The sequence below is a fragment of the Phyllobates terribilis genome, unplaced genomic scaffold, assembly GCF_046119375.1.
Source record: "Phyllobates terribilis strain yellow unplaced genomic scaffold, ASM4611937v1 Scaffold_3__8_contigs__length_932513732, whole genome shotgun sequence".
NCBI lineage: Eukaryota > Metazoa > Chordata > Amphibia > Anura > Dendrobatidae > Phyllobates > Phyllobates terribilis.
Window position 1 is genome coordinate 44,747,694 of NW_027362763.1, and position 14,054 is coordinate 44,761,747.

Sequence of the window (14,054 nt, forward strand, 5' to 3'; positions counted from 1 at the left end):
ATGTATATAACCTATATACTGCCAGTGTGTATTATCCCGTATTACTCTATACCCCAATGTCTATTGTGATGTATATTAACCTATATACTGCCAGTGTGTATTATCCCGTATACTCTATACCCCCATTGTCTATGTGATGTATATAACCTATATACTGCCAGTGTGTATTATCCCGTATACTCTATACCCCATTGTCTATGTGATGTATATAACTATATACTGCCAGTGTGTATTATCCCGTATACTCTATACCCCATTGTCAATGTGATGTATATAACCTATATACTGCCAGTGTGTATTATCCTGTATACTCTATACCCCATTGTCAATGTGATGTATATAACCTATATACTGCCAGTGTGTATTATCCCGTATACTCTATACCCCATTGTCAATGTGATGTATGTAACCTATATACTGCCAGTGTGTATTATCCCGTATACTCTATAACCCATTGTCAATGTGATGTATATAACCTATATACTGCCAGTGTGTATTATCCCGTATACTCTATACCCCATTTGTCAATGTGATGTATATAACCTATATACTGCCAGTGTGTATTATCCCGTATACTCTATACCCCATTGTCTATGTGATGTATATAACCTATATACTGCCAGTGTGTATTATCCTGTATACTCTATACCCCATTGTCAATGTGATGTATATAACCTATATACTGCCAGTGTGTATTATCCCGTATACTCTATACCCCATTGTCTATGTGATGTATGTAACCTATATACTGCCAGTGTGTATTATCCTGTATACTCTATACCCCATTGTCAATGTGATGTATATAACCTATATACTGCCAGTGTGTATTATCCCGTATACTCTATACCCCATTGTCTATGTGATGTATATAACCTATATACTGCCAGTGTGTATTATCCCGTATACTCTATACCCCATTGTCTATGTGATGTATATAACCTATATACTGCCAGTGTGTATTATCCCGTATACTCTATACCCCATTGTCTATGTGATGTATATAACCTATATACTGCCAGTGTGTATTATCCCGTATACTCTATACCCCATTGTCAATGTGATGTATATAACCTATATACTGCCAGTGTGTATTATCCTGTATACTCTATACCCCATTGTCAATGTGATGTATATAACCTATATACTGCCAGTGTGTATTATCCCGTATACTCTATACCCCATTGTCAATGTGATGTATGTAACCTATATACTGCCAGTGTGTATTATCCCGTATACTCTATAACCCATTGTCAATGTGATGTATATAACCTATATACTGCCAGTGTGTATTATCCCGTATACTCTATACCCCATTGTCTATGTGTTGTATATAACCTATATACTGCCAGTGTGTATTATCCCGTATACTCTATAACCCATTGTCAATGTGATGTATATAACCTATATACTGCCAGTGTGTATTATCCCGTATACTCTATACCCCATTGTCAATGTGATGTATGTAACCTATATACTGCCAGTGTGTATTATCCTGTATACTCTATACCCCATTATCAATGTGATGTATATAACCTATATACTGCCAGTGTGTATTATCCCGTATACTCTATACCCCATTGTCTATGTGATGTATTATAACCTATATACTGCCAGTGTGTATTATCCCGTATACTCTATACCCCATTGTCTATGTGATGTATATAACCTATATACTGCCAGTGTGTATTATCCTGTATACTCTATACCCCATTGTCTATGTGATGTATATAACCTATATACTGCCAGTGTGTATTATCCCGTATACTCTATACCCCATTGTCTATGTGATGTATATAACCTATATACTGCCAGTGTGTATTATCCCGTATACTCTATACCCCATTGTCAATGTGATGTATATAACCTATATACTGCCAGTGTGTATTATCCCGTATACTCTATACCCCATTGTCTATGTGATGTATATAACCTATATACTGCCAGTGTGTATTATCCTGTATACTCTATACCCCATTGTCTATGTGATGTATATAACCTATATACTGCCAGTGTGTATTATCCCGTATACTCTATACCCCATTGTCAATGTGATGTATATAACCTATATACTGCCAGTGTGTATTATCCCGTATACTCTATACCCCATTGTCTATGTGATGTATATAACCTATATACTGCCAGTGTGTATTATCCCGTATACTCTATACCCCATTGTCAATGTGATGTATATAACCTATATACTGCCAGTGTGTATTATCCCGTATACTCTATACCCCATTGTCAATGTGATGTATATAACCTATATACTGCCAGTGTGTATTATCCCGTATACTCTATACCCCATTGTCAATGTGATGTATATAACCTATATACTGCCAGTGTGTATTATCCCGTATACTCTATACCCCATTGTCAATGTGATGTATATAACCTATATACTGCCAGTGTGTATTATCCCGTATACTCTATACCCCATTGTCTATGTGATGTATATAACCTATATACTGCCAGTGTGTATTATCCCGTATACTCTATACCCCATTGTCAATGTGATGTATATAACCTATATACTGCCAGTGTGTATTATCCCGTATACTCTATACCCCATTGTCTATGTGATGTATATAACCTATATACTGCCAGTGTGTATTATCCCGTATACTCTATACCCCATTGTCTATGTGATGTATATAACCTATATACTGCCAGTGTGTATTATCCTGTATACTCTATACCCCATTGTCTATGTGATGTATATAACTTATATACTGCCAGTGTGTATTATCCCGTATACTCTATACCCCATTGTCTATGTGATGTATATAACCTATATACTGCCAGTGTGTATTATCCCGTATACTCTATACCCCATTGTCTATGTGATGTATATAACCTATATACTGCCAGTGTGTATTATCCTGTATACTCTATACCCCATTGTCTATGTGATGTATATAACCTATATACTGCCAGTGTGTATTATCCCGTATACTCTATACCCCATTGTCTATGTGATGTATATAACCTATATACTGCCAGTGTGTATTATCCTGTATACTCTATACCCCATTGTCAATGTGATGTATATAACCTATATACTGCCAGTGTGTATTATCCCGTTTACTCTATACCCCATTGTCAATGTGATGTATGTAACCTATATACTGCCAGTGTGTATTATCCCGTATACTCCTATACCCCATTGTCTATGTGATGTATATAACCTATATACTGCCAGTGTGTATTATCCTGTATACTCTATACCCCATTGTCTATGTGATGTATATAACCTATATACTGCCAGTGTGTATTATCCTGTATACTCTATACCCCATTGTCAATGTGATGTATATAACCTATATACTGCCAGTGTGTATTATCCTGTATACTCTATACCCCATTGTCTATGTGATGTATATAACCTATATAATGCCAGTGTGTATTATCCTGTATGCTCTATACCCCATTGTCTATGTGATGTATATAACCTATATACTGCCAGTGTGTATTATCCTGTATACTCTATACCCCATTGTCAATGTGATGTATATAACCTATATACTGCCAGTGTGTATTATCCCGTATACTCTATACCCCATTGTCAATGTGATGTATATAACCTATATACTGCCAGTGTGTATTATCCTGTATACTCTATACCCCATTGTCATTGTGATGTATGTAACCTATATACTGCCAGTGTGTATTATCCCGTATACTCTATACCCCATTGTCTATGTGATGTATATAACCTATATACTGCCAGTGTGTATTATCCTGTATACTCTATACCCCATTGTCTATGTGATGTATATAACCTATATACTGCCAGTGTGTATTATCCTGTATACTCTATACCCCATTGTCAATGTGATGTATATAACCTATATACTGCCAGTGTGTATTATCCTGTATACTCTATACCCCATTGTCTATGTGATGTATATAACCTATATACTGCCTGTGTGTATTACCCTGTATACTCTATACCCCATTGTCAATGTGATGTATATAACCTATATACTGCCAGTGTGTATTATCCTGTATGCTCTATACCCCATTGTCTATGTGATGTATATAACCTATATACTGCCTGTGTGTATTACCCTGTATACTCTATACCCATTGTCAATGTGATGTATATAACCTATATACTGCCTGTGTGTATTATCCTGTATACTCTATACCCCATTGTCAATGTGATGTATATAACCTATATACTGCCTGTGTGTATTACCCTGTATGCTCTATACCCCATTGTCTATGTGATGTATATAACCTATATACTGCCTGTGTGTATTACCCTGTATACTCTATACCCCATTGTCAATGTGATGTATATAACCTATATACTGCCAGTGTGTATTATCCCGTATACTCTATACCCCATTGTCAATGTGATGTATATAACCTATATACTGCCAGTGTGTATTATCCTCTATACTCTATACCCCATAGTCAATGTGATGTATATAACCTATATACTGCCAGTGTGTATTATCCTCTATACTCTATACCCCATAGTCAATGTGATGTATATAACCTATATACTGCCAGTGTGTATTATCCTGTATACTCTATACCCCAATTGTCAATGTGATGTATATAACCTATATACTGCCAGTGTGTATTATCCTGTATACTCTATACCCCATTGTCTATGTGATGTATATAACCTATATACTGCCAGTGTGTATTATCCTGTATACTCTATACCCCATTGTCAATGTGATGTATATAACCTATATACTGCCAGTGTGTATTATCCTGTATGCTCTATACCCCATTGTCTATGTGATGTATATAACCTATATACTGCCTGTGTGTATTACCCTGTATACTCTATACCCCATTGTCAATGTGATGTATATAACCTATATACTGCCTGTGTGTATTACCCTGTATACTCTATACCCCATTGTCAATGTGATGTATATAACCTATATACTGCCAGTGTGTATTATCCTGTATGCTCTATACCCCATTGTCTATGTGATGTATATAACCTATATACTGCCTGTGTGTATTACCCTGTATACTCTATACCCCATTGTCAATGTGATGTATATAACCTATATACTGCCAGTGTGTATTATCCCGTATACTCTATACCCCATTGTCAATGTGATGTATATAACCTATATACTGCCAGTGTGTATTATCCCGTATACTCTATACCCAATTGTCAATGTGATGTATATAACCTATATACTGCCAGTGTGTATTATCCTGTATACTCTATACCCCATTGTCAATGTGATGTATATAACCTATATACTGCCAGTGTGTATTATCCTGTATACTCTATACCCCATTGTCATTGTGATGTATATAACCTATATACTGCCAGTGTGTATTATCCCGTATACTCTATACCCCATTGTCAATGTGATGTATATAACCTATATACTGCCAGTGTGTATTATCCTGTATACTCTATACCCCATTGTCTATGTGATGTATATAACCTATATACTGCCAGTGTGTATGATCCCGTATACTCTATACCCCATTGTCAATGTGATGTATGTAACCTATATACTGCCAGTGTGTATTATCCTGTATACTCTATACCCCATTGTCAATGTGATGTATATAACCTATATACTGCCAGTGTGTATTATCCTGTATACTCTATACCCCATTGTCTATGTGATGTATATAACCTATATACTGCCAGTGTGTATGATCCCGTATACTCTATACCCCATTGTCAATGTGATGTATGTAACCTATATACTGCCAGTGTGTATGATCCCGTATACTCTATACCCCATTGTCAATGTGATGTATGTAACCTATATACTGCCAGTGTGTATTATCCTGTATACTCTATACCCCATTGTCTATGTGATGTATATAACCTATATACTGCCAGTGTGTATGATCCCGTATACTCTATACCCCATTGTCAATGTGATGTATGTAACCTATATACTGCCAGTGTGTATTATCCTGTATACTCTATACCCCATTGTCTATGTGATGTATATAACCTATATACTGCCAGTGTGTATTATCCCGTATACTCTATACCCAATTGTCAATGTGATGTATATAACCTATATACTGCCAGTGTGTATTATCCTGTATACTCTATACCCCATTGTCAATGTGATGTATATAACCTATATACTGCCAGTGTGTATTATCCTGTATACTCTATACCCCATTGTCATTGTGATGTATATAACCTATATACTGCCAGTGTGTATTATCCCGTATACTCTATACCCCATTGTCAATGTGATGTATATAACCTATATACTGCCAGTGTGTATTATCCTGTATACTCTATACCCCATTGTCTATGTGATGTATATAACCTATATACTGCCAGTGTGTATGATCCCGTATACTCTATACCCCATTGTCAATGTGATGTATATAACCTATATACTGCCAGTGTGTATTATCCTGTATACTCTATACCCCATTGTCATTGTGATGTATATAACCTATATACTGCCAGTGTGTATTATCCTGTATACTCTATACCCCATTGTCATTGTGATGTATATAACCTATATACTGCCAGTGTGTATTATCCTGTATACTCTATACCCCATTGTCAATGTGATGTATGTAACCTATATACTGCCAGTGTGTATTATCCCGTATACTCTATACCCCATTGTCATTGTGATGTATATAACCTATATACTGCCAGTGTGTATTATCCCGTATACTCTATGCCCCATTGTCATTGTGATGTATATAACCTATATACTGCCAGTGTGTATTATCCCGTATACTCTATACCCCATTTTCAATGTGATGTATATAACCTATATACTGCCAGTGTGTATTATCCCGTATACTCTATACCCCATTGTCAATGTGATGTATATAACCTATATACTGCCAGTGTGTATTATCCCGTATACTCTATACCCCATTGTCAATGTGATGTATGTAACCTATATACTGCCAGTGTGTATTATCCCGTATACTCTATACCCCATTGTCAATGTGATGTATATAACCTATATACTGCCAGTGTGTATTATCCTGTATACTCTATACCCCATTATCAATGTGATGTATGTAACCTATATACTGCCAGTGTGTATTATCCCGTATACTCTATACCCCATTGTCAATGTGATGTATATAACCTATATACTGCCAGTGTGTATTATCCCGTATACTCTATACCCCATTGTCATTGTGATGTATATAACCTATATACTGCCAGTGTGTATTATCCCGTATACTCTATACCCCATTTTCAATGTGATGTATATAACCTATATACTGCCAGTGTGTATTATCCCGTATACTCTATACCCCATTGTCAATGTGATGTATATAACCTATATACTGCCAGTGTGTATTATCCCGTATACTCTATACCCCATTGTCAATGTGATGTATATAACCTATATACTGCCAGTGTGTATTATCCCGTATACTCTATACCCCATTGTCATTGTGATGTATATAACCTATATACTGCCAGTGTGTATTATCCCGTATACTCTATACCCCATTGTCAATGTGATGTATATAACCTATATACTGCCAGTGTGTATTATCCCGTATACTCTATACCCCATTGTCAATGTGATGTATATAACCTATATACTGCCAGTGTGTATTATCCTGTATACTCTATACCCCATTGTCATTGTGATGTATATAACCTATATACTGTCAGTGTGTATTATCCCGTTTACTCTATACCCCATTGTCAATGTGATGTATATAACCTATATACTGCCAGTGTGTATTATCCTGTATACTCTATACCCCATTGTCATTGTGATGTATATAACCTATATACTGCCAGTGTGTATTATCCTGTATACTCTATACCCCATTGTCATTGTGATGTATGTAACCTATATACTGCCAGTGTGTATTATCCCGTATACTCTATACCCCATTGTCAATGTGATGTATATAACCTATATACTGCCAGTGTGTATTATCCCGTATACTCTATACCCCATTGTCATTGTGATGTATATAACCTATATACTGCCAGTGTGTATTATCCTGTATACTCTATACCCCATTGTCATTGTGATGTATATAACCTATATACTGCCAGTGTGTATTATCCCGTATACTCTATACCCCATTGTCAATGTGATGTATATAACCTATATACTGCCAGTGTGTATTATCCTGTATACTCTATACCCCATTGTCATTGTGATGTATATAACCTATATACTGCCAGTGTGTATTATCCTGTATACTCTATACCCCATTGTCATTGTGATGTATATAACCTATATACTGCCAGTGTGTATTATCCTGTATACTCTATACCCCATTGTCATTGTGATGTATATAACCTATATACTGCCAGTGTGTATTATCCCGTATACTCTATACCCCATTGTCAATGTGATGTATATAACCTATATACTGCCAGTGTGTATTATCCCGTATACTCTATACCCCATTGTCATTGTGATGTATATAACCTATATACTGCCAGTGTGTATTATCCTGTATACTCTATACCCCATTGTCAATGTGATGTATATAACCTATATACTGCCAGTGTGTATTATCCTGTATACTCTATACCCCATTGTGTATGTGATGTATATAACCTATATACTGCCAGTGTGTATTATCCCGTATACTCTATACCCCATTGTCAATGTGATGTATATAACCTATATACTGCCAGTGTGTATTATCCTGTATACTCTATACCCCATTGTCAATGTGATGTATATAACCTATATACTGCCAGTGTGTATTATCCTGTATACTCTATACCCCATTGTCAATGTGATGTATATAACCTATATACTGCCAGTGTGTATTATCCTGTATACTCTATACCCCATTGTCAATGTGATGTATATAACCTATATACTGCCAGTGTGTATTATCCTGTATACTCTATACCCCATTGTCAATGTGATGTATATAACCTATATACTGCCAGTGTGTATTATCTCGTATACTCTATACCCCATTGTCTATGTGATGTATATAACCTATATACTGCCAGTGTGTATTATCCTGTATACTCTATACCCCATTGTCAATGTGATGTATATAACCTATATACTGCCAGTGTGTATTATCCTGTATACTCTATACCCCATTGTCTATGTGATGTATATAACCTATATACTGCCAGTGTGTATTATCCTGTATACTCTATACCCCATTGTCTATGTGATGTATGTAACCTATATACAGCCAGTGTGTATTATCCTGTATACTCTATACCCCATTGTCATTGTGATGTATGTAACCTATATACTGCCAGTGTGTATTATCTCGTATACTCTATACCCCATTGTCTATGTGATGTATATAACCTATATACTGCCAGTGTGTATTATCCTGTATACTCTATACCCCATTGTCAATGTGATGTATATAACCTATATACAGCCACTGTGTATTATCCTGTATACTCTATACCCCATTGTCATTGTGATGTATGTAACCTATATACAGCCAGTGTGTATTATCCTGTATACTCTATACCCCATTGTCATTGTGATGTATGTAACCTATATACTGCCAGTGTGTATTATCCTGTATACTCTATACCCCATTGTCAATGTGATGTATATAACCTATATACAGCCAGTGTGTATTATCCTGTATACTCTATACCCCATTGTCATTGTGATGTATGTAACCTATATACTGCCAGTGTGTATTATCTCGTATACTCTATACCCCATTGTCTATGTGATGTATATAACCTATATACTGCCAGTGTGTATTATCCTGTATACTCTATACCCCATTGTCTATGTGATGTATATAACCTATATACAGCCAGTGTGTATTATCCTGTATACTCTATACCCCATTGTCATTGTGATGTATGTAACCTATATACAGCCAGTGTGTATTATCCTGTATACTCTATACCCCATTGTCATTGTGATGTATGTAACCTATATACAGCCAGTGTGTATTATCTCGTATACTCTATACCCCATTGTCTATGTGATGTATATAACCTATATACTGCCAGTGTGTATTATCCTGTATACTCTATACCCCATTGTCAATGTGATGTATATAACCTATATACTGCCAGTGTGTATTATCCTGTATACTCTATACCCCATTGTCTATGTGATGTATATAACCTATATACAGCCAGTGTGTATTATCCTGTATACTCTATACCCCATTGTCTATGTGATGTATATAACCTATATACAGCCAGTGTGTATTATCCTGTATACTCTATACCCCATTGTCATTGTGATGTATGTAACCTATATACTGCCAGTGTGTATTATCTCGTATACTCTATACCCCATTGTCTATGTGATGTATATAACCTATATACAGCCAGTGTGTATTATCCTGTATACTCTATACCCCATTGTCTATGTGATGTATATAACCTATATACAGCCAGTGTGTATTATCCTGTATACTCTATACCCCATTGTCATTGTGATGTATGTAACCTATATACTGCCAGTGTGTATTATCCTGTATACTCTATACCCCATTGTCTATGTGATGTATATAACCTATATACTGCCAGTGTGTATTATCCTGTATACTCTATACCCCATTGTCAATGTGATGTATATAACCTATATACTGCCAGTGTGTATTATGCTGTATACTCTATACCCCATTGTCAATGTGATGTATATAACCTCTATACTGCCAGTGTGTATTATCCTGTATACTCTATACCCCATTGTCTATGTGATGTATGTAACCTATATACAGCCAGTGTGTATTATCCTGTATACTCTATACCCCATTGTCATTGTGATGTATGTAACCTATATACAGCCAGTGTGTATTATCCTGTATACTCTATACCCCATTGTCATTGTGATGTATGTAACCTATATACTGCCAGTGTGTATTATCCTGTATACTCTATACCCCATTGTCTATGTGATGTATATAACCTATATACTGCCAGTGTGTATTATCCTGTATACTCTATACCCCATTGTCAATGTGATGTATATAACCTATATACTGCCAGTGTGTATTATGCTGTATACTCTATACCCCATTGTCAATGTGATGTATATAACCTCTATACTGCCAGTGTGTATTATCCTGTATACTCTATACCCCATTGTCTATGTGATGTATATAACCTATATACAGCCAGTGTGTATTATCCTGTATACTCTATACCCCATTGTCATTGTGATGTATGTAACCTATATACAGCCAGTGTGTATTATCCTGTATACTCTATACCCCATTGTCATTGTGATGTATGTAACCTATATACTGCCAGTGTGTATTATCTCGTATACTCTATACCCCATTGTCTATGTGATGTATATAACCTATATACTGCCAGTGTGTATTATCCTGTATACTCTATACCCCATTGTCAATGTGATGTATATAACCTATATACTGCCAGTGTGTATTATCCTGTATACTCTATACCCCATTGTCTATGTGATGTATATAACCTATATACAGCCAGTGTGTATTATCCTGTATACTCTATACCCCATTGTCTATGTGATGTATATAACCTATATACAGCCAGTGTGTATTATCCTGTATACTCTATACCCCATTGTCATTGTGATGTATGTAACCTATATACTGCCAGTGTGTATTATCTCGTATACTCTATACCCCATTGTCTATGTGATGTATATAACCTATATACAGCCAGTGTGTATTATCCTGTATACTCTATACCCCATTGTCTATGTGATGTATATAACCTATATACAGCCAGTGTGTATTATCCTGTATACTCTATACCCCATTGTCATTGTGATGTATGTAACCTATATACTGCCAGTGTGTATTATCTCGTATACTCTATACCCCATTGTCTATGTGATGTATATAACCTATATACTGCCAGTGTGTATTATCCTGTATACTCTATACCCCATTGTCTATGTGATGTATATAACCTATATACTGCCAGTGTGTATTATCCTGTATACTCTATACCCCATTGTCAATGTGATGTATATAACCTATATACTGCCAGTGTGTATTATGCTGTATACTCTATACCCCATTGTCAATGTGATGTATATAACCTCTATACTGCCAGTGTGTATTATCCTGTATACTCTATACCCCATTGTCTATGTGATGTATATAACCTATATACTGCCAGTGTGTATTATCCTGTATACTCTATACCCCATTGTCAATGTGATGTATATAAACTATATACTGCCAGTGTGTATTATCCCGTATACTCTATACCCCATTGTCTATGTGATGTATATAACCTATATACTGCCAGTGTGTATTATCCCGTATACTCTATACCCCATTGTCAATGTGATGTATATAACCTATATACTGCCAGTGTGTATTATCCCGTATACTCTATACCCCATTGTCTATGTGATGTATATAACCTATATACTGCCAGTGTGTATTATCCCGTATACTCTATACCCCATTGTCAATGTGATGTATATAACCTATATACTGCCAGTGTGTATTATCCCGTATACTCTATACCCCATTGTCTATGTGATGTATATAACCTATATACTGCCAGTGTGTATTATCCTGTATACTCTATACCCCATTGTCAATGTGATGTATATAAACTATATACTGCCAGTGTGTATTATCCCGTATACTCTATACCCCATTGTCTATGTGATGTATATAACCTATATACTGCCAGTGTGTATTATCCCGTATACTCTATACCCCATTGTCAATGTGATGTATATAACCTATATACTGCCAGTGTGTATTATCCCGTATACTCTATACCCCATTGTCTATGTGATGTATATAACCTATATACTGCCAGTGTGTATTATCCCGTATACTCTATACCCCATTGTCAATGTGATGTATATAACCTATATACTGCCAGTGTGTATTATCCCGTATACTCTATACCCCATTGTCTATGTGATGTATATAACCTATATACTGCCAGTGTGTATTATCCCGTATACTCTATACCCCATTGTCAATGTGATGTATATAACCTATATACTGCCAGTGTGTATTATCCCGTATACTCTATACCCCATTGTCTATGTGATGTATATAACCTATATACTGCCAGTGTGTATTATCCCGTATACTCTATACCCCATTGTCAATGTGATGTATATAACCTATATACTGCCAGTGTGTATTATCCCGTATACTCTATACCCCATTGTCAATGTGATGTATATAACCTATATACTGCCAGTGTGTATTATCCCGTATACTCTATACCCCATTGTCTATGTGATGTATATAACCTATATACTGCCAGTGTGTATTATCCCGTATACTCTATACCCCATTGTCAATGTGATGTATATAACCTATATACTGCCAGTGTGTATTATCCCGTATACTCTATACCCCATTGTCAATGTGATGTATATAACCTATATACTGCCAGTGTGTATTATCCCGTATACTCTATACCCCATTGTCTATGTGATGTATATAACCTATATACTGCCAGTGTGTATTATCCTGTATACTCTATACCCCATTATCAATGTGATGTATATAACCTATATACTGCCAGTGTGTATTATCCCGTATACTCTATACCCCATTGTCTATGTGATGTATATAACCTCTATACTGCCAGTGTGTATTATCCTGTATACTCTATACCCCATTGTCAATGTGATGTATATAACCTATATACTGCCAGTGTGTATTATCCCGTATACTCTATACCCCATTGTCTATGTGATGTATATAACCTATATACTGCCAGTGTGTATTATCCCGTATACTCTATACCCCATTGTCTATGTGATGTATATAACCTATATACTGCCAGTGTGTATTATCCTGTATACTCTATACCCCATTATCAATGTGATGTATATAACCTATATACTGCCAGTGTGTATTATCCTGTATACTCTATACCCCATTGTCTATGTGATGTATATAACCTATATACTGCCAGTGTGTATTATCCCGTATACTCTATACCCCATTGTCTATGTGATGTATATAACCTATATACTGCCAGTGTGTATTATCCTGTATACTCTATACCCCATTATCAATGTGATGTATATAACCTATATACTGCCAGTGTGTATTATCCTGTATACTCTATACCCCATTGTCTATGTGATGTATATAACCTATATACTGCTAGTGTGTATTATCCTGTATACTCTATACCCCAT

General features: G+C 35.7%; 1 protein-coding gene across 2 annotated transcripts in view; it reads right to left on the reverse strand.

Moving 5' to 3' along the window:
* LOC141258753 (L-gulonolactone oxidase-like) overlaps positions 1-14,054 on the reverse strand; it is a 421,305-nt gene that overhangs the window by 258,411 nt on the left and 148,840 nt on the right. The window lies entirely within an intron of this gene.